This window comes from Gigantopelta aegis, chromosome 3, assembly GCF_016097555.1.
Source record: "Gigantopelta aegis isolate Gae_Host chromosome 3, Gae_host_genome, whole genome shotgun sequence".
Classification (NCBI taxonomy): Eukaryota; Metazoa; Mollusca; class Gastropoda; order Neomphalida; family Peltospiridae; genus Gigantopelta; species Gigantopelta aegis.
Genome location: NC_054701.1, coordinates 46,949,196 through 46,971,548, shown reverse-complemented (window position 1 = coordinate 46,971,548; position 22,353 = coordinate 46,949,196). Strand labels below are relative to the sequence as shown.

The 22,353-nt window shown below is 38.4% G+C and overlaps 1 long non-coding RNA gene across 1 annotated transcript; it reads left to right on the top strand.

Moving 5' to 3' along the window:
* Window positions 1–1,961: 1,961 nt before the first annotated feature.
* Window positions 1,962–14,816, top strand: LOC121368133. The gene is made up of 4 exons (XR_005957478.1): window positions 1,962–2,078; window positions 4,581–4,603; window positions 7,646–7,763; window positions 14,638–14,816. It is a non-coding gene; the product is annotated as an uncharacterized LOC121368133 (long non-coding RNA).
* Window positions 14,817–22,353: the final 7,537 nt, after the last annotated feature.

Here is a 22,353-nt window from a genome sequence, read left to right as displayed (position 1 = left end):
GAAGACAGCTCAGCACAATTTAAACTAATTCCATTTGGTGTTACACTTATTGTTATTTTGATACTCGGCCTAGATAGTGAGAAACAAAACCCGCGACCACCACACAAGGTTACTTTTACTCATTTCCTTTAATTTTAGCATTTAATTTTCATTTGGGTTATTAGTCCGTCTTCCGTTGTTAAAAGAGTGACAAACAAGGTCTATAACTCCATCACAGCCTCCATAGGAAGCATTTGTCGATCAGAACCGGCCTCGGTGGCGCAGTGGTTAAGCCGTCGGACTACAGGCTGGTAGTTACAGGGTTCGCAGCCCGGTACCGGCTCCAACCCAGGTCTCAATGGGTAGGTGTAAGGCCACTACAGCGTCTTCTCTCTCACTAACCTCTAACAACTAACCCACTGTCCTGGACAGACAGCCCAGATAGCTGAGGCGTGTGCCCCGGATAGAGTGCTTGAACCTTAATTGGATTAAGCACAAAAATAAGTTGAAATGAAAATGTCGATCAGAGACGAAACAAAACAGACATCCCTGTGACGTCACACTATTGATCTAAAGCCCCAGTTACACATACACGATTTTTGCCCCGAATGACGACGACTTGAAAAATCGAGGTTATTCTTGGATATGCGTAGTGAGACTTGGTGATCATTATGAATATATAACCTAAACCTTGTGTTGCCATAAACTGTGTAATTAAATCGCAACACTTGGTGAACAATATGACTATATAACTAAACCTTTTAAATACTAAAGCCTGGTTACCATAAAATCTGCTTTAGGTGACTGATCAACCTACACTGACGCAGATCGACGTAGATTGACGCAGATCGACGTAGACTGACGCAGATCAACCCAGACTGACGCAGATAGACGTAGATTGACGTGGATCAACGTAGATTGACGCAGATCGACGTAGACTAACGCAGATTATATACATATATGGGGCACATTTTCTGTTATGTGTACAGATTAATTTATTTCTAGTTCCTAAGTAAATACTAAATGAATGAAAGCGGCATGATAATAATACCCGTTTGACGTAGATTGACGCATATCGGTGTGTGTGTGTGTGTGTGTGTGTGTGTGTGTGTGTGTGTGTGTGTGTGTCTATATCTCTGAGTGTGTGTGCGTGCATGCGCACTATAGATTGACAATAATAATATATTATAACTTATTATATACAAAGTAATTCTACACGTAGAGTATTTCAAAATATTTACATATAATCAATTCGTATATTAATATAACAGATCTGGACAGTCACTTGTCATTTAACTAGTAAATAATGCATGGTGTTCTAGTGAATATATTATTAATCGCCAGTTAGATTACAGCACGAGGTGGACTGTATTAATATATTATTCACTAAACTTTTCAACGTTTAACGTTCCTAGAAAAAAATAGAATATACAAACTTTGTAATACTGATATTGGAGATGAATATCATTATTTATTCAATTGTAAAAATGATAATACTGACAACATTAGAAGAAAATATATACAACAATATTATAGAATTACTCCTAGCGTTTTTAAACTGAAAGGTATTGTGTCATTATGTAATGTACCATTATTTAAAAAAAAAACTAGCTATATTTATTAAAAGATTATCTAGTCTGTGAACTGATGTTTCTTCGCAGTTTAGGTATTTTTATTGCATATTTTGTGTTCTATGTTAATTATAGATACTTCTATGTTGACGCCTGTTCTTGTCATATATGTTAATTATGTATTTGAAAATGTCCTCTTGTTACACATTATAATGCACTGTTGTTTAATAAATGAGTGTTGTTTAATAAATATTGAAATCTTGAGAAAAAAAAAATTGCACACAGTTGTACCTTAAATATGTATATTCTTTTAGTGAATACATATTATAATGTATTATTCATGGCCAATCACATTTCAACACGTGCATGTACATTATGAATATATATATATATATATATATATATATATATACACATAGATGTACAGACACATTTTAAAATTAACAATAAAAACCAGCAGCTTTGTGAAACTCTATATCAAAATGCATTTCTCCATCGTGTTTCTAGCCATGGTGGCCTTGTTTGGAGGTAAGAAACTGTAGCTAACATCATGTATTCAGTCTTACCTATGCAGTCTAGATGGTGTTCACATTCCATAACCAATATAATACGAAACTGGTAGGTTAAAAATGAAACGAGTGATACAGATGTCTGTTGTCCTGTTATATAGACTAAATAGACGAGCTGTGCACCTCAACGGCCTTAACGTGGCCACACATGTGAATATATAGATCGGACCTTTAAACGTTTAGACCTCCATTCAAACTTTTATGTCAAAATTACTCTATATCGTTAAATAATCCGATCTTCTTTTTTGCTCTTGTTTATTTTTGGACTGTTCTAAAATGATCCAACATCTGTTAAATATTTGTCAGAGCAATCAAGTCCTCTTCTTTTTTGGTTTGTTAAGTTTTTCTGTTTTTTTAATTCCATTAATTTTTTCACTAATTCCTATTGCAATGTTTGCCCATTTCCACCCCTCCCACTCCCCCGTCCCCGACCAAGTCACTGGAGAGATCTGCCTGAATATTAATTCTCTCTCTCTCTCTCTCTCTCTCTCTCTCTCTCTCTCTCTCTCTCTCTCTCTCTCTCTCTCTCTCTCTCTCTCTCTCTCTCTCTCTCTCTCTCTCTTTCAAATGCCGTGATATATGCTACCCTGTCTGTGGGATGGTGCATATAAAAAAGATCTCTTGCTACTAATCGAAAAGAGTAGCCCATGAAGTGGCGACTGCGGGTTTGCTCTCAATATCTGTTTGATCCTTAACCATACGTCCATCGCCATATAGCCGTAAATAAAATGTGTTGAGTGCGTCGTTAAGTCAGTATCTAGTCTAGAGGGGGCGGGTCATGGCCCAGTAGTAAAGCGCTCGCATGATGCGCGGTCAGTTTGGGATCGATCCCCTTCGGAGGACCAATTGGGCCCTTTCTCGTTCCAGCCAAGACACCACAACTGATATATCAAAAGACGGTGTATGTGATGTCCCGTCTGTGGGATGGTTCATATAAAAAAATCCTTGCTACTAATAGAACATTACCAGATGCTTGACATTCAGTACCTAATGTTTAACAAATCAATGTGCTCTAGTGGTGTTGTTAAACAAAACAAACTGTTAATGGTATCAAGAAAGACAACCCTGTCATTTTAATCACACCAAATTAATCACACTGTATTAAAACCTGGCTAAAAGAAGAAAATAAGAATGTATTTCAAGCAATATCCACATTCGTATTAAATACCAAACCTAAATTATAGCAGTACTGATAAATAAAGTTTTTTCCTAATGTAGCAATGGATCTTTTAAAAATGAATGAATTAATGAATGTTTAACGACACCCCAGCACGAAAAATACATCGGCTATTGGGTGTCAAACTACAGTAATGCAAACAAATAAAGTGATGATCAACATCGATATAAAAATTCAAAATTTAAATAAAAACAGTGCAAAAATACAAATATCACAGATAGATACTGACTTTTACTCAAAATTTCAATTATATCTAAAAAAAACACCCCAAAACCAAGGGATTTTGTGCTGTATTGGCCATTCTCAAAGAGAATGTTACACCCCTGCACCACGGTGAGGTTACAGCACGCGCAGGGGTGGATCTTTTAAATGCACTTTCCCACAGACAGCACATACTACGGCCTTTGTCCTGTTATGGTGCACTGGTTGGAACAAGAAAAAAAAATCAGTTGAATGGATCCACCGAGCTGGTTCGATCCTGCGACGCAAGCACCTCAAGCGAGCACTCAACTGACTGAGTTAAATCCCGCCCCTGTAGCGGTACTAATACTAGGTAATCGTACGAATCAGGTCAGGTGTATTTCATGCGTCGGCACACCCGGTATTCTAGGTGTGCTAAACATGATTCTTACACACCCATTGTTATTTTCGATAACACATGGGTTGTTTACACGCGTGTTAACAATTTCAAGACATACGACTGGCTGTTCCTAAGTAATGACCAGGTCGCCAGTGCCATGCAGCCAATGAAAAACAACACGGTGGAAATAGATTACACTGTGACGTATAGTTAACCTGACAATCATGTGTCTCCGACGCGTAAGTTAGCTACAAGTGCAACGGCTGAAAATAACTTTTAGTCGACATTTTGTTTTTTGCTTAAAACCTGGTTTTTGAGGATATGTAAATAACTATTACATGTAACTCAGGCTTCAGGTGTGCATTCCTTACACCTGGACTCGCAAGGTTAGCTATGCTCGTTAAAAACATGGAAAGTAAATTACAACACCAAAAACTCTCTATCTGTCTCTGTCTGTCTGTCTCTGTCTGTCTGTCTCTCTCTCTCTCTCTCTCTCTCTCTCTCTCTCTCTCTCTCTCTCTCTCTCTCTCTCTCTCTCTCTCTCTCTCTCTCTCTCTCTCTCTCTCTCTCTCTCTCTCTCTCTCTCTCTCTCTCTATGTGTGTGTGTGTATTTATGTATTTATGTATGTATGTATGTATGTATGTATGTATATATATATATATATATATATCTGTATATATATTATATCTGTGTTTCATTTCAGTAATACCCTCGGCATACAGCGGTGTAAGTATGAGTTAACATAAACACGCTTTACAGTATTTAGGCGGTAGAGCACTAAACCTTTTTAGTTAGCATCCACATTTTTTAAGTGTATGTGTTTGTCAAGAGTACTGATTGAGAATCGACTAGCACCCTTGAGCATTTTCAAATATTCAAATTACAGTTTCTCGGATTCTTTGTTTAACTGAGTGACTTTATATCAAATGCTGTGGTATGTGGTATCCTGTCTTTGGGATGATGCGTATAAAAGATCCCTTGCTACTAATGGAAAAATGTAGCGGGTTTCCTCTCTAAGACTATATATCAAATTTACCAAATGTTTGACATCCAATAGCCGATGATTAATAAATCAATATGCTCTAGTGGTGTCGTTAAACAAAACAGACTTTTTTGTTTTAATGGGCAAAGAATTCATTTATAACAACGTCTAACTAATCGGGATATTGCATCATCATTTAAATACAAGATGGCTACCATATCATAAAGAACTGATGATGTGACCAGACCTTGCATGATATGTTAACCTACACAATAATTATTTTATGCATTATGCATCACATAGTAGTGCATATTGCCAACCTTGCTTAACATTCTTGTTTTCTGTATCATCATAATGAATATACTTTATATCGCTGCATTTTGTCATCCATGACAGTGTCCAAGAAAAGGTGTAAACCACCAACATTAGTTACCTTAACCTTGTGATATAATGGTACTTTTTTTTCTTATGTATGGATGTTAGTATATATGTATGGATATTAGTATATATGTATGTATGTATGTATGGATGTTAATATGTATGTATGGATATTAGTATATATGTATGTATGGATGTTAGTATATATGTATGTATGGATAGTAGTATATATGTATGTATGGATGTTAGTATGTATCTATGTTTGCTTAGCAACCCATTGGGTTAGTACAACGAATGTGGTCAGCAGTGCAACCCAAAATTGGAGACGCGGTCAGATCGACTGGAAATAGATAAAACGGCCTTGCGTTTTATATTATAGATTTATAACCCCAGCGGTCACTCATAACGGGGAAAATACTTTTGCTCAGTAAAAAATTTGCTCAGTAAGAAATAGTCTGCCTTGGTGTAACGTACACTACTATTGGGCGATTTGACGCATACAAACCAATGACCTTGTCGCTATTAAGTATGGCGTCATCACAATTTGACAAACACAAAATGATGTTTTAAGGCTTTCTGTTTTCAGTGTTAAACTTGTGATAAAGTGTTAGTTTAATGCAATGCATTATAGATTTGTTTTTAACAGAATATATAGATTAAAATACAAAGTTATAGCAAAACACAGAGCTGAGTGTAAAGTGGTTTATGTCGTTTCTATGTACATGTAAGTGTATATATGTATGTACAGAAAATAAAGAAAGAAAAATAGCTGGGGTAATAAATAGAATAACAAACTCGGTACCAGTTATTATAAAATTTATGTCCCTCGTTAAATAATATTCACTTGCCACTCTTTAAAGCTCGTGACAATTGAAACTTGTTTCAATCGGGACATGCATTTGATAACAACTGGCAACTCGTTATTTTATCGTTTATTTATTACATACCCATTTAATCTTACTATAGTAATACAGACAATTCTGACCGTGTAATAAGTAAATAAATAACTTTTAATAATTAAATTTCGGTTACATTCATTAAAACATAACGTCATCCCATTGGTGCAGACGTAGCAACGGGAGTTTATTAATTTTTCAGTGAACGTAAAAATTACGTTGTCAGGAAAAGTGTTTTGGAAATAACACAAAAATACTATTTTTGTGTGCAATTTAGAATTCAGTCGGCTCAGAAATAAATAACTTCTAGTAAATTTCATAGTATGAAAAAAAAAGCGTTTCCTATGGGACGGACTATAATGACGTCATTTTATATGGGCAAGTTGTCTTATTGAGCGTTATTGTTTATGGATAAAAATAATTCAAAATAAACTAGGACGTTTTAGTGTTATTATGAGCCTGTATCATTCAAATTTAATTATAAGTATTGTCTGTTATTTCTTTTACGTTCATCTGGGTATGAACAAACACAAATCATGATTTTTTGTTTCATTCCCCGATGAACGTATAATAAATAACAAACAATCCTTAACTGAACATATGTGTGTTATAAAATATCGCATGCGTAGTACGCGTTCAACCGAATGATGTCAGGTCCCTAACCAGGAATGACGTCATGTCCCAGACGAAGTAAGTTATATTTAATTAAACTTTTGTTAATCGTAATATCGAAAGGTTTATGTAATAAATACAGAACCACATGCCAGTTGTTTTGTCATGTTATTTATTGCACTCGTTTATAGTGCTCAAGATTTATACCAAGAGACCGCACTGTAAACTCGTGCAATAAATAACATGGCAAAACAACATGTATGTATGTATGTGTGTATGTATGTATGTATGTATGTATGTGTGTATGTATGTATGTACGTATCTATGTACGTATGTATGTATGTATGTATGTATGTATGTATTGATGTATGTTTGTATGTATGTATGTATGTATTGATGTATGTATGTATGTATGTATGTGTGTGTGTGTATGTATGAATGTGTGTTCGTACGTGTACGTGCGTGTTTGTATGTGTTTGTTTGTATGTGCGTGTGTGTATGTTTATATGTATGTATGTGTGTGTGTGTGTCTATATATATATGTGTGTCTGCGTGTGTGTCTTTGTATGTGTGTGCGCGTGTGTCTGCGTGTGTGTATGTATGTGCATGTGTGTGTATGTATGTGTGTATGTTCGTATGTGCGTGTGTGTGTGTGCGTGTGTGTTGGTATGTATGTGCGTGCGTACGTGCACATATGTGTGTATGTGTGTGCGCGCGTGCGCGTGCGTGCATGTATGTGCATGTGTGTTTGTATGTATGTATGTGCGTGCATGTATGTGTGTGTGTGTGCGTACGTGCGCGCGCGCGCGCGCGTGTGTGTGTGTGTGTGTGTGTGTGCCTGCCTGAGTGTAAATTTGAGTTCATGTTCTGTGTTTATTTGCTCATTCGTTCTTTCCACAGGTTCAGGAATGTGCCTGTGGACGCGAATGGACGGTGTTTACTGTCCCGTGTCCCTGCGGTTGCTCTCTTGGTTTTGGGGCAGCCAACGAATGTTGTCTGTCATGCAACGGTCGTTAAGGTATTTTATATATATATATACACAGACATAAACGCACACATACACACACACACACAAACACACACACATAGACACACATACATACACACACACACACACACATACACACACACACATACACATACATACACACACACACACACACACACACACACACACATACACACACACACACATACACATACACACACACACACATACACAAAAACACAAACACAAACACACACACACACACACACACACACACACATGATTTTTATTAACTCGGTTATGATGAACCATGTGGATAATAAAGAAATTTATGATCCACATAGTTCAAGTTATTCAGGGAAATGTAACCAATATTACCCACGTGTGTCATAATGATTTCACGTGCATAATTAATGACGTATAGTAATTTTGTGAAGCGACGTCATAACTTTAAGGGACATTCCTGAGTTTGCGGCATTGTAAGATGTTTCCGACTAATAAACTATTTCTACGATTAAACTTACATATTAAATATATTTTCTGGTATATATATCAGTGTCTGTATATTCAATGTGTTTTCGGTCGTCTTAATATTTGTAAGAAGCCCAAATATATTTTAGGAAATAAAATTAAATTTAACCTAGTACAAATATTAGAACGATCAGAAATATGTTTAATATACAACCACTAATATTTTATGCAGAAAAATATATTTGATATGTGATTACAATCGTTAAAAAGTCTCTGTTAGTTGATGACATCTTACAAATTGCAGCAAACTCAGGAATGTCCCTTTAATGCGGCTTCTCCGGTGTAAACTCTTATCAAAATAACGTCATTTCAGAAGATGACGTCGTTTCGTCATCTCTTTTTAGTTACGTTTCAAACGTTTTGACATGGTCCTAGCTAGTTATTTATAAAAATAATATTTTACATAATGTGGATAATAAAGAAATTGTTACACTCGCGTGTGAATCGTACTGATTTTACGAAACTGGTGTCAGGATCCATGTATTACCATAATACAATAATCCTGACACTCGTTTCGCAAAATCAGTACGACACACAAGCTCGTATTGTAATCTCTATTTATTACACATATTGTCACAGAGAAGTGGGGAAAGAAAAATGATATTTCCCTATGGAAAAAACCCCCAAACAAAACATTTCTTCCGTTAGATACGTTTTAACGTCATAAACAGAACTTCACTATAGGCGTTTAATTGTGTGTAATAATAGTTTCCATGGTGGAAGTGGTGTCAACAACTAACTTACGTCATCAGCGATCCGTACGTCACCGCAATGACGCAAAGCTCTCTCTTGTTTTCAACTTGCAAACTTGTTTCCAAAAGCAGTATCGTTGGAAAATCTTTCATAAAATGATAAATATTGAAAATGGGTAATAAATAGAATACCCAACTCGCTACTTGGCAATACCGTTTATAGTTCATCGGCCAATGTCAATTTTTTTTTTTTTTTTGGTCATATTTTTGTATATAATCTTGGCATCTAAATTAATAAAAATAGTATTAAGGACATACAAAAAAAAAACATGTTAATCAAATTTAGTTGCCCTAAAATAGTTTTAAGTTTTTGGTGTAGCCAGACTTTTGGCGAATGCAGTTAAATGCATTTAATTTCATCCAAATTATGTTGTAAGGTATGAAAACAAATATTGTCCATGTTTTTTTAAAAGGTATTTTGTGCCCTCAGGGTCAAAATATGGTTAAATCTTTAATTATGTTAACAAACCCAAAACCCAGAACAGGTCCACACTAGACCAGCTACAAGATCACATAGCAATGACATTGCGTAGACCTGTGATGACACACTTCTTCAACGTTAAAGTTGAAAGTTTGTTTTGTTTAATAACACCACTAGAGCACGTTGATTTATGAATCATCAGCTATTGGTTAAATAGTGTGTTTTGTTTAACAACACCACTAGAGCACACTGATTTATTAATCATCGGCTATTGGATCTCAAACATTTGGTAATTTTGACATATAGTCTTAGAGAGGATACCCGCTACATTTTTTTATTAGTACCAAGGGATCTTTTATATGCACTATCCCATAAACATGATAGTACATATCACGGCCTTTGATATACCAGTCGTGGTGCACTGGCTGGAACGAGAAATAGCCCAATGGGCCCACCAATGGGGATCGATCCGAGACCGACAACGCGTCAAGCGAGCGCTTTACCACTGGGCTACGTACCAACACTACACTTCTTCAACAGGCTTAGAGTTCATGAGCTTGGCCCAGAAAGATCGCCATTAGAGGAAGGGTCTACCTCTGACAGGATGGATGGAGAACAGCTTATACCGGGTTTGGTCTGGTTCACTCAGACATATGCCTCTACCCGGAGATGTTCCAAAAGTAGTGGACTAGGCCTTTGGGTTTCTTATCATCAGCGTTGCATCCCATGAATGGACCATTTTGGACACAGAACTGGATCAGCTATCGAGAGTGAATGATCTTGTCACTGGACCAGACAGAGAGCTGTTGGTAACCTTAGCTATATACCTGCACAAAAGGGAGCTGAGGGTGGATACCTTGACCCGCATCAGAATAACTAATGGGTGCATTTCACGCTGTGGACAATTGAAGGGCCTTGATGAGACATGGCAAGATACAAACCTTTATTACCCCAGCAGGCAGTCATAACGGGGGAAAAAAGTCATGCATTGGTTTAACTTACACTACTATTGGACGACTGGACGCCAACAAACCAATCACCTTGTCGGTACTAAACATGACATCATCACGATTTGGCAAAGCACACACAATGACGTCACATAGTGTAAAGCGTTTGCGTTTACATTGTTCTGGTTTCAGTGTTAAACTTGTAATAAAATGGTAGTTGAATGTAATTTATTATAGATTTTGTTTTACAGAATATATAGAACTTTGGGTTTGGAAAATATCTGTAAGCCGTGAATAAAATACAAAGTTAAAGCAATACCTAGAACAGTAAAGTAGTTTACGTCGTTTCTATAGACATGGACATGTAGCCGATGTAGGCTATATAAAAAATAAAGGCTTTAAAACCCCCCAAATACTGGGGTAATAAATAGAATAACAAAAACGGTACCAGCTATTATCAAATTTATGTCCCTCATGAAATAATTTTGGAAATTATTTCACTCGGGACATAAATTTGATAATAACTGGTAACTCGTTTATTATCCTCTATGTACAGCAGTATTATAGTGACCCACAATCAACGGCAATCATCAAAATAGGGCTATTCAAGTACTGGCGCATTCCTGGAAAACCATCTTGCAGTGCGTGATTCCCTACGGTCAGCAGCAGAGGTGTTGACTGGTCCATGCAAGGCCAATCAGGTCATCCACATAGCACATCAAGGCATTCGTAGTGATGCTGGAGTTTGTGATCATCGAGAAGCATCTTTGGGCATGCATAGACATGACTCAGGTCATGGTGCTGCTCCTGTTTTAACGTGTCATACGTGAGGGCAAATTGTTCCTCTACATGGCGTTCCTGTAGAAACTGTTTGCCAACAACGGGATAGATTGTGTCCAAAACATCGCAGAGTACATTTTGCTTGTGTGCATGAGATGGAAACCATTGACCCAGACATTTGTCAAAATTTGTTAATTGCAACTTCGCGGTGAAAACTAGCAACACTAGTACTGTCTCACCAACTAACTGGCAATGGCGTAGACTAATAGAAACGGTGATTGGTTATTTTCTTACCCAATTAATCACAGTAACAAAATAAAATAAAATAACCAGCTGAAACATTTAATTTTTTGCCAAAATTAATAATATTAATACTTTAAGCTTTATGTTTATTTATTCAAGAACGCCTCACCTATAAACTCATTTACTCATACACAGAAAAATATAATCCATATTATGCAATGACTTAAAATGTTAGAACTTAATCATTAATTTAAAGCTGAAGATATTAATTTGTTTAAATATTTTTAAATCTTGGTGAATAAGTAATGCAACGGCATTCTGAATTGTTTTTTTAGTTATGACGTCATTCATAGTAATACATGAATTATGACATCAGGTATATCTAGAAATCATGCGAAATCTGACTAATTCAGTCAAGTGGAAAAAAACAAAGACCACTGAGCACTTTAACAAATTACCAAAGGCCAAGGATGAATCTCTGGAATAACGTCACAACCAAAGTCTAATCAAGATGGTCTTGCAGGCTCTGAGCAGACACACCACTGCAAATATTTAACAACTGGCTGCTCTAACCAACAGCGCTATAGAACATGAACAGTACCATTATCACGCCCAGGCTAAAGTTCACAGTCGGGAATACGCTATTGCATAACTGAAGATTGTGTAAGCAGAATCAACATATTCAAAGGATCCAGTACTGAACTTGATCCCAGGCATGACATGCCACATGTTCAAGCTATTGTTAAGAATGCCAAAGAAAGCATCTTGTCATCAAAACACCTATGTGTGGGTGCCTGTCATTCAATGAAGAACATGTGACTGGCAATGGAAACCTATGGGGCAAGCGGACAAACATCTAACTGAAAGATGGCGCCCAAGCTATGATACTTCAACTGGGTGTGATACAACTGGACACATACAAGGGAAGAGACAAGTGGATGCTTCAAGGCATGTATTTGCTGCATTACCTGGGCTTGGATGAGCAGAACGGCCCGCTGAAGTGGCCACATGCTGTAAAGAGTTCTTGTGACAACTATTCTGTCCTAAACTACTCCACCCAGGACAATGACCTACCGAAGTCTGAACAATGAGTGGACAAACCACCTACCCATGGTGCATTGTTGAAGCATATAAGGTGAGCAGATGTACATGCAAATGTTTCCTCAGAGAACATCGTCATAGACCCAGTTATCCCACACTCCCTGGAGCATGGATGGCAGCAGAACAATAGTCCACTGGTTTTCGTGTTGGGCAAGGAGCGGTGCAGCTGTGCATCCATTGAAAGGATACGTTCAGGCAAACGAGTAACGTAAGGAGCAAATGACTCGTGTACATGTATGCCGTTTGAACTGAGAAACGTTTAAAAGTGATACAGACTGATGGTTGCACAATCCTTAAAGGGAGTTTGAGTCCGTCTTAAATGTTTTTCTACTAACAGAACCTTTTTGCAACTAAACTTAGATATATATATATTTAATTCCTGTGTCCAATATGTTTGCAGCCATGTGATAATGTATATATCATCATTGCTGATTTTTCTCCATGATATATATTATTTTGTAGTACGAAATTATTAGAAGGTAAAATCTGGTTTGGGCTTCTTCTTCTACTTCAACTTATTTTCGTGCTTAAATCCAATTAAGGTTGAAGCACGCTGTCCTGGGCATACACCGTAGCTATCTGGGATGTCTGTCAACGACAGTGGGTTAGTTGTTAGTTGGTTAGTGGTTAGTGTGAGAGAAGAGGGTGTAGTGGCCTTACACCTACCCATTAAGCCCTTACGAACTCGCTCTGGGTTGGAGCCGGTACCGGGCTGCGAACCCTGTACCTACCAGCCTGTAGGCTACTACAAATATTAGGTCGATAACAAACACCTTGTTCATACAGATAGTGATATTCTAAACAAGAAAATATTTTTAATGTGTAATTTTAGTGAAAAAAAGATCTGTTAGTTAAACATGTTACAACGACAGAAACTCAGGATAGTCCCTTTAATATGACACTGCTCACGTACTGGTATTTGTTGTGAATAATTATACATTAATAACATTTAACTACACATATTCACACCCAGATACTCATATCTCTGTGTAACTCTGTTAATCTTGGTCATTTTAAGGTGTCACATGATATGCTTACTGAAGAAACTAGGTAAAAAAGAAAAAAAAACAATGTCGTTTTCCCCCACCAATATTTATTTTGTGTCTAAACGTACTCTGGGACCACACAGAAAAACTGGCAATTTGTTTTTCTTCTGATCAGTAATGTATCTTAGATGGAACTGACATGGTTGCCAAGATTATGCAGTGGTTTCCCCAAAGCCATATGGCGTAGGGGGCCACTACGGCTTAGGTGTGTAAGTAAGCGCTTTGGCACCATGTAAGGGCTTTAAATCAATTGCCTCTACTCTTTAATTGACTATATGTGACAATCAACTGTTGGTTGTAACAACATTTAAAACTTTACAGGACACAGGTATTCACACTTCTAACAGGTGAAACATGTCGGTCATACCTAATTAGGTGCAAGGCCATCAACACACTTTCCTGTAACAACAGTCGATTACTAATGTTCATATACAGTAAAGCTGGCACTTGCATTTGCGTTAAACTGACAGTGAAAATGTAAGCGCCTTAAAAAATACCCTGGGGAAATGTCTGATTATATATGAAAATCTTCTCTTTTTTTCACATTTACCAACGGACTATTTATTATCTTACATTCGTGAACATCAATTCACTCGTGCAAGATAAACGGTATTGTCTGGTAGTTCGTTGAGCATTTTCTAATTCGTACATAGCTTTCTTTCGTGGGATAGCTCTGGCCCACATACCTGAGGATGAGAGAATAAACCAAATAACATCCATCTAGGTTGAATTTCGAAATGCACTCACTTTTTATAGGGCACATACTCCTATACCAGTTCCGTCATGAGTGAGATATGAGACAGTGTTTGTTGCACCCACGCACCCAATCAATTGTATTTCATCCAGAACCACTGTGTCGAGTAGCTTTGCCCTTCAAACAAGTTTGTGTTTTACCTATCAAACTACCTATTCAAGTATCTCCTTGTTTTCATACTATGAAATTAACTACAAGTTATTTATTTCTAAGCAGATTGTTATCTAAATGGCACACAAAAATAGTATATTTTTGTTATTTCCAAAAAATATTTACTTATCTTTTTACGTCAAACCAAAATGAAATTATTTTCAACAAAACAACAACAGTTTTTGCAGGTAATGATGATGAATCATGGCATTGGGGACGATAAATGGCTATCACAACTTGCAGAGCATCGTTCAGCTAATCACAGATTTCTGAAACCCATCATCGTGAACTCAAGCACTTTGATTATGACGATGCACAGCTGTCTTCGAAAAATAAATAATATATACCGACCTGAAAACGACGTTGTCTGCTCAATATAGAACTTATTTTGACAGCCCTGGTGGGTCAAGGAAAGTAGACCGCTTTTATTTTAATTTGGCGAAACATTGTATTAATATAGCTACTTGCATCAGACCACAGTTATTTGCAGAGGCGGATCTATGGGGCCCCAGGGGCCGCCTGGTCCCCCCTAAATTTTGCGACAGTTATAATTTTATTATATATTAATTTTCAAATCTCCCCCAAAGTTCCCTTGGCATTCCGCCTCATGTAACTGGGGCCCCCCTAAATGGATTTTCTGGATCCGCCACTGTCAGATGCATTTACAGAACATTCAGGCCGTCAAGTGAGGCGGTGGGTCAAAATAATAGAAAAATAGGAATTTTTGTTGCCTGAAAATAGGGTTAAAATAGGAATTTTGTCCACAAAATTGGAAGAAAATAGGAATTTTGTATAAAAGTAAAAGTCCCAAAATAGAGAATATTGCAGGGGTCAAGTGAGTGAGCCATCTCAAAAAACTAAATATGGAAATAGAAAACCATTGAAATGATAATAATACAGGAAAATAAGACAATGTATATAGCATAGGAATAAAATAGGCACTCATTTTGTTTTAAGATGGCCTCCCAACACCCTTATAGCCATCCCGATCCACCACTTTTTATTCAGACAATGCAGTGGTTAAATTTGGTTCTTTAGAGTAAGACTTTTAAAGAGCAACACAATGCAGTATTCCTTTTATGTTAATGAATAATACAAGTTACAAGGTCAAATTTTAACTCTGAAATGACATGGGGTGCTGACTGAAAAAAACAACACAACAAGGCATTGCTGACCCAGTGACACCATCAAAACAGCAGCAATGGCACCGTGTGTGTGTCTGATTGAATGTGGGTATGGACAATATTTGTAAAATTAGTTTTCTCTTGGTAGATCAACTGGATAATATAGCTGGATGTAGTAGCTGTGTGCTAACTGAATTGGTAGAAATATGTCAAATAATTATGATACTGCAGGTGTGCACATTTAATAGAATACTTGTTACGGTAAGCAAAACACAACCTGCAAATGAGCACTGAAGTCCTACTTCCTTAGACACCATGCACCAGTATATCAGAGGTAACCCTAACAGCTTCAGCCTGACTTCGTACAATTTAAACGTGATGAGAAATGTGGAAAATGTAAGATATTTGCACACCCACCCATCCACCCTCACAATTCAGCAGTTGTTTTGTTTTTGTTCGTTTTTTTAAGAGAGAAAAAAAATTAGGCCACCAAAATTTAAAATATAATGACCATGCAGCCCTAAATCCACTCTGGGCCAGTAGGCACGTAGTCACTGTGGAACTCTGTACAGTTACACTTTGAAACAAATTCAGCTTCTACATAATTCACCACAAGTTACATATCAAATTTGTAGACTGAATGTATACTAATAAAACATTAATCCAAATGCCAAGGTGCGAGTAACCATAAAGCTTGAAAATAATACTATGACAAACACAAAACTGTAACTGTAATGAGAACCATTGTGAAACCAAGAAAATACAATGATACTGAAAGTACCATGGTGAATTCATGCAAATCATTTTGCCTTCTTAGTAGGAACACCACCCTCAGATTCTCCGTTCTTCCTTTTAGTAACTTTCTTTGTTGGAATAGCCTTATCCAACAGCTTCCTACTTTTGCTATCCAATTGCTTCTGTTTGTCTTTTATTATCTTCCAACGTTGCCTTGCTTCTTTTCGTTTGCTTTTAGCAACATCAAGCATAGTTGAAGCAACTTTGGCACTTTGCTCATTCACTGGTGATTGACTGATCGCACACTGTAATTTGTTTGTAGCATCATTCAACAGTTCATCTGCTTCCTTTACAGAAGCTATTGCCTGTTCCTCTTTCTTTTTCAAGTCTTCATCCTCTTTAGCCAATAATTGTTTCTTTTCCATGATCTGTTCTTTCTCTCTTTTCATCCTCTCTGCATCATCCGTTTGATTTGCCTGTTCTCGATTTCTTGCTTCTTGAAGCTTCTCTTCTAATCTTGCTAGATATTTTGCATGTGCTGCTCTAACACTTGCCTTCATCTCCTTTGTTACAGGTATCATTGCTGGTTGGTTGTCAACTGGATCGCAGAAGCGAACAGCATCTTTCACAGCACGTAGACCACATATTGTGATATCACTTAAAGCAGATTTTTCTTTTGTGTCTACCCTGGCATTGATGGATAAACTCCTTTCAGATTCTGCATTCATCTGTATCAAAACAAGTCCTGATTTCAAAATGTGTGGCAGTACAGAGTACCTGCTAGTGTTGGTTACCAATTTAAGTGCAAATGCTTCATTCCAGTAGGGATCTATTTTTTGCTCTTTGTTGACAGCAGCAACATCACCATCAGCTTGCAAGGCTTTCTACTCATCAACACCACACAACACCATTACCACGCAAATAATGAACTAAAGAAATAATTAGTATGTAGCTCAAAGTCACTAGGCCTAGACTGAAAGGGTTGCCATATCCTTTCAACTTCTAGTTTTGAGCATTCAACAAGATCAGATATTACCAAAAAACAGAAACATATCCATAAATTCAGAAATTATAAATAAGAGGACTTTATATTGCATTGTGAAAATTAATAACTGGAAGCCTGTAACCATGCATTCCATCTGCATATCAAGATTTCAATGACTATGCCACAGATATCACAATATAGCAAGTCATCTGGAGCAAATAGTGTGAAGAGAAAAGAAAAATATGGTGTCGCTAAAAAAATAAATAAATATGAAACTGGTCAAAAGTGCAAAAAAAAGGGGAAAATAGGAATTTTCATCAAAAAGAGGGCTAAATAGGGACTCATAAAAAAATAGGAATAAATAGGAAACAATAGGATACTTGACGGCCTGAACGTTATATATCAGTGAACTTTTGAATGGAGGCAGGTGCTTCAATGATGTGAATCACATCTGTCTCCTTTTGTCATGAATATACTAAAATATCAGGTTTTAAGCACATTTTAATATCTTTTTTCGACTAAAAGTTATTTACAGTCGTTGCACTTGTAGTTAACTTACGCGTCACAGACCAACGATTGTCGGGTTAACTATACGTCATAATGTAATCGATTTCCATCGTGCAGTGTTTCATGGCAGTGGTGACTTGGTCATCAGATAGGAGCAGCCAGTCGTATGTCTTGAAATTGTTAAAACACATACATGTGTAAACAATCATGACGCATGATGTTCTCACCAACTAGTGAGTAAAAAACAAAAGTAGCTAACCTCAGTTCATTTGTGTTTTAACTTCTGTCAGACCTCGTTCAATTGACGGTGATAAGTGGCGGATCCAAGGGGTGATGGCGTAGGGGATTTAAACCCCCTTGCCCTGCGAAGAAACCACCATCCCCATCTCTCAGTGAGGTATGTGGGTCTGCAAGCACGAGCTGATATTGTAAACCCACTTCCGAAATCCTAGATCCGCCGCTGGTCATGGCAAACAAAATAGAAGTGGGTTTTGTTTTGTTTTTTGTTTTTTAAAGACACCACTAGATTACATTAATAATTAATCATCGGCTATTAGATGTCAAACATTTGGTAATTCTGACACATAGTCCTGGTCATGACTACGACATTTACATCATACGATAAAAGAAAACAAATGGAAAGAAAACAAAATACCATAAGGTTCTCGGCCAAACTATGAAGGGACTACCTTCAAAAAAGTTAAAATTTTAAGTTAAAGTGGGTTTTTTTAACGATACCACTAGAGCACATTGATCTATCAATCATTGGCTATTGGATGTAAAACATTTCGTAATTCTGACATATAGTCTTAGAGAGGAAACCCGGTACGTGTTTCCATTAGTAGCATGGGATCTTTTATATGCACCATCTCACAGACAGGATAGCACATACCACGGCCTTTGATATACCAGTCGTGGTGTACAGGCTGGAACAAGAAATAGCCCAATGGGCTGAACGATAACCTGGTAATACCATGCTCACCTGCCGATTCCATTTCATTTCAACTTATTTTCGTGCTTATATCCAATTAAGTTTCAAGCTATCTGGGCTGTCTGTCCAGGACAGTGGGTTAATTGTCAGTGGTCAGCGAGAGAGAAGAAGGTGTAGTGGTCTTACACCTACCCATTGAGTCGTTAAAACTCGCTCTGGGTGGGAGCCAGTACCGGGCTGCGAACCCTGTACCTACCAGCCTTATGTCCGATGGCTTAACTACGACGCCACCGAGGCCGGTCCCACCTGCACGAGAACACCAAATACAAAAGGTGGAATTGGAGAGATCTTTTTTAATCTTTAGAGACAACCGTGTTTTAAGGCCAAATCATAATTCCTTAAGAGTTGTTTCCCTTTTTATTACTTTTTTATTTTTTGCTTCTCTGTAGATGAAATATTAATTAGTAGAGTGTTGCTGTTCTGGGGCGGATCCAACTTTTCTGATTGGGGGGGGGGGGGGTCCAAGACAAAAAGGGCACCATAACATTATGAAAAGGCACTATTAAAAAATTACACACGGTTCACATGGACCATAATATAATAGTGCTACAACAGGGACGCTGGCAGACGTATTCTTCAGTGTTCTATACATTGACAGAATAAATAAATTTGTTCCGGACACCTTGGACCCCCCCCCCTCTCCCCCGATCCGCCCCAGTTGTTGGTTTTTGTTGGTTTTATTATTATTATTATTATTATTATTATTATTATTATTATTATCATTATTGTTGTTGTATTTTTATTTCATTATTTTATTTTATTTACTAAAAACATATATTTTAACCTATTGTTATAAACATTAATATTTTATTAGACTTACTCAGTGACTGTCGATGCACCCGCACACATATATGCATACATAATTATATGCAAATGATGAAATTCGTATTGTGTCGACAAGACATTACAGGTCGAGACGTAACCCAGTGGTAAAGCGCTCGGCTAATACGCGGTCGGTCTGGGATCGACCCCCGTCGGTGGGCCCACTGGGTTATTTTTCGCTTCAGCAAGTGCACCATGACTGGTATATCAAAGACCGTGGTATGTGCTATTCTGCCTGTGGGATAGTGCATATATAACATCCCTTGCTAATAATGGAAAATGTAGCGGGTTTCCTCTCTAAGACTATATGTCAGAATTACAGCAGGTGGGTTACTTTACGAGTAGAAATAATTAGGTTTCCGTTACATTCATTACAATTTAACGTCATCCCATTAATCTAGCTGTAGCAACGCGAGTTTGTTCACTTGGGGCGGGGGGGGGGGGGGGGGGGTTAGGGGCGGGACGTAGCCCAGTCGTAAAAGGCTCGCTTGATGCGCTATCGGTCTAGGATCGATCCACGTCGGGCTATTTCTCGTTCCAGCCAGTGCACCACGACTTGTATATCAAATACCGTGGTATGTGCTATCCTGTCTATGGGATGATGCATGTAAAAGATCCCTTGCTACTAAAGGAAAAATGTAGCGGGTTTTGTATCTAAGACTATGCCAAAATTACCAAATGTTTGACATCCAATAGCCGATGATTAATAAATCAATGTGCTCTAGTGGTGTCATTAAACAAAACAAACTTCTTCTTCTGCCCTATTTTGTAGTGTTGTTTACTAACGTGAAACACAACACTTTTCTAAATTTTTAATAAAACTCGTACATGTCTTAACTATTGCGGGATATCATTACAGGTCTATACAAAACTGAAATTCTCGTTTCATTAAAAGAAAACAAATTAGGGGCTGTTAAAGGATAAATACGTGTTTCTTTTTGTTCATTTAGAGGATAACTATGATATATTTGACTATTTGCGGACGTTCATGCTGGATATACAGTCGCAAATTGAGTTTTACCAGCGACGCGCAGGTTGAACGTGAAAAACTTGAACTACCTATACATCTAGTGGATGTCGAAATAGATGGATACGAACCCTTTACGCGTTCCCACAGGAGTGCTTTTTCTGCCATGAAAGCCAAAACAGAACTGTGAGTAGGTCTGGGTCTCACAAGAATGGTACTAGTCGAAAACGAAACGCACAGACTCAAAAGTGACAAAATACACCGTCTGTGGATGGAGCTTTTTCTGCCATGAAAGAGGAATATGAGACGTACCGGTATTGCCAAAAGAGAATTGTGTGTAGGTCTGGGTCTCACGAGAATGTTACTAGTCGAAAACGAAACGCACAGACTCAAAAGTGACACAAAAACAAAAACCACTGTCTGTGGTTGGAGTGAATACGGATCAGGCAGTAGACACCCAGACCAAAACCCAGCTCCAGACCCAGACCCAGACCCAGACCCAGACCCAGACCCAGCTCCAGACCCAGACCCAGACCCAGCCCCAGACCCAGACCCAGCTCCAGACCCAGCTCCAGACCCAGACCCAGACCCAGCTCCAGACCCAGCTCCAGACCCAGACCCAGACCCAGCTCCAGACCCAGACCCAGACCCAGCTCCAGACCCAGACCCAGACCCAGCTCCAGACCCAGACACAGCTCCAGACCCAGCTCCAGACCCAGACCCAGCTCCAGACCCAGCTCCAGACCCAGACCCAGACCCAGCTCCAGACCCAGCTCCAGACCCAGACCCAGCTGCAGACCCAGACCCAGCTCCAGACCCAGCTCCAGACCCAGACCCAGACCCAGCTCCAGACCCAGACCCAGCTCCAGACCCAGCTCCAGACCCAGACCCAGACCCAGACCCAGCTCCAGACCCAGCTCCAGACCCAGACCCAGCTCCAGACCCAGCTCCAGACCCAGTCCCAGACCCAGACCCAGACCCAGCTCCAGACCCAGACCCAGACCCAACTCCAGACCCAGACCCAGACCCAGATCCAACTCCAGACCCAGACCCAGACCCAGACCCAGCTCCAGACCCAGACCCAGACCCAGACCCAGACCCAGCTCCAGACCCAGCTCCAGCTCCAGCTCCAGCTCCAGCTCCAGTGTGTTTTGAGCCTTAATCCAGACCGAAAGAAATCTGCTTTGCTGGTAAAGCTTTCTTTGGGAAACTTTCAAAAAAGCTGATTTCAGAGAAAAATTTAATAGCTAAACTTTTATTCAAATGTTTGATGAAAAAAGTTTCCATGAATGTATGCGTCATATCCGTCAACTTCTGCTTGGGTGTGGATTGTGGCTCAAGCAAATTTTCTTTTTTCTCAATATATTTTCTGGTGGGGCAAGACTCGACATCCCCTTCCCCCAACAAAAATGTCGGTCGCCACAGTCTAGACCTCAAACCCCTCCCTGCTAAAGTCCCTGGCATCCCAACCAGTTCTCCATGACTGATACACCAAAGGCCGTGGTATGTACTGTCCGCTCTGAAACAGAACATATACAAGATTCCTAGCTGCTCCTCGGTATGAATAAATCCATGTGCAAACATTCGTTCACTTTCCTTTATATCTACTTTAAAACACTTCAATATTGTTACACAATTCACTGGATGTTAGAAGCCAATATCATATACCGACGTCTAGGATAGAGGAACAGTAGTGAGTCATCGACCTAAATGCTAGTATATATACTAGGTTGTATTCAGTTTAGTGGATTGATGGGAAGACAT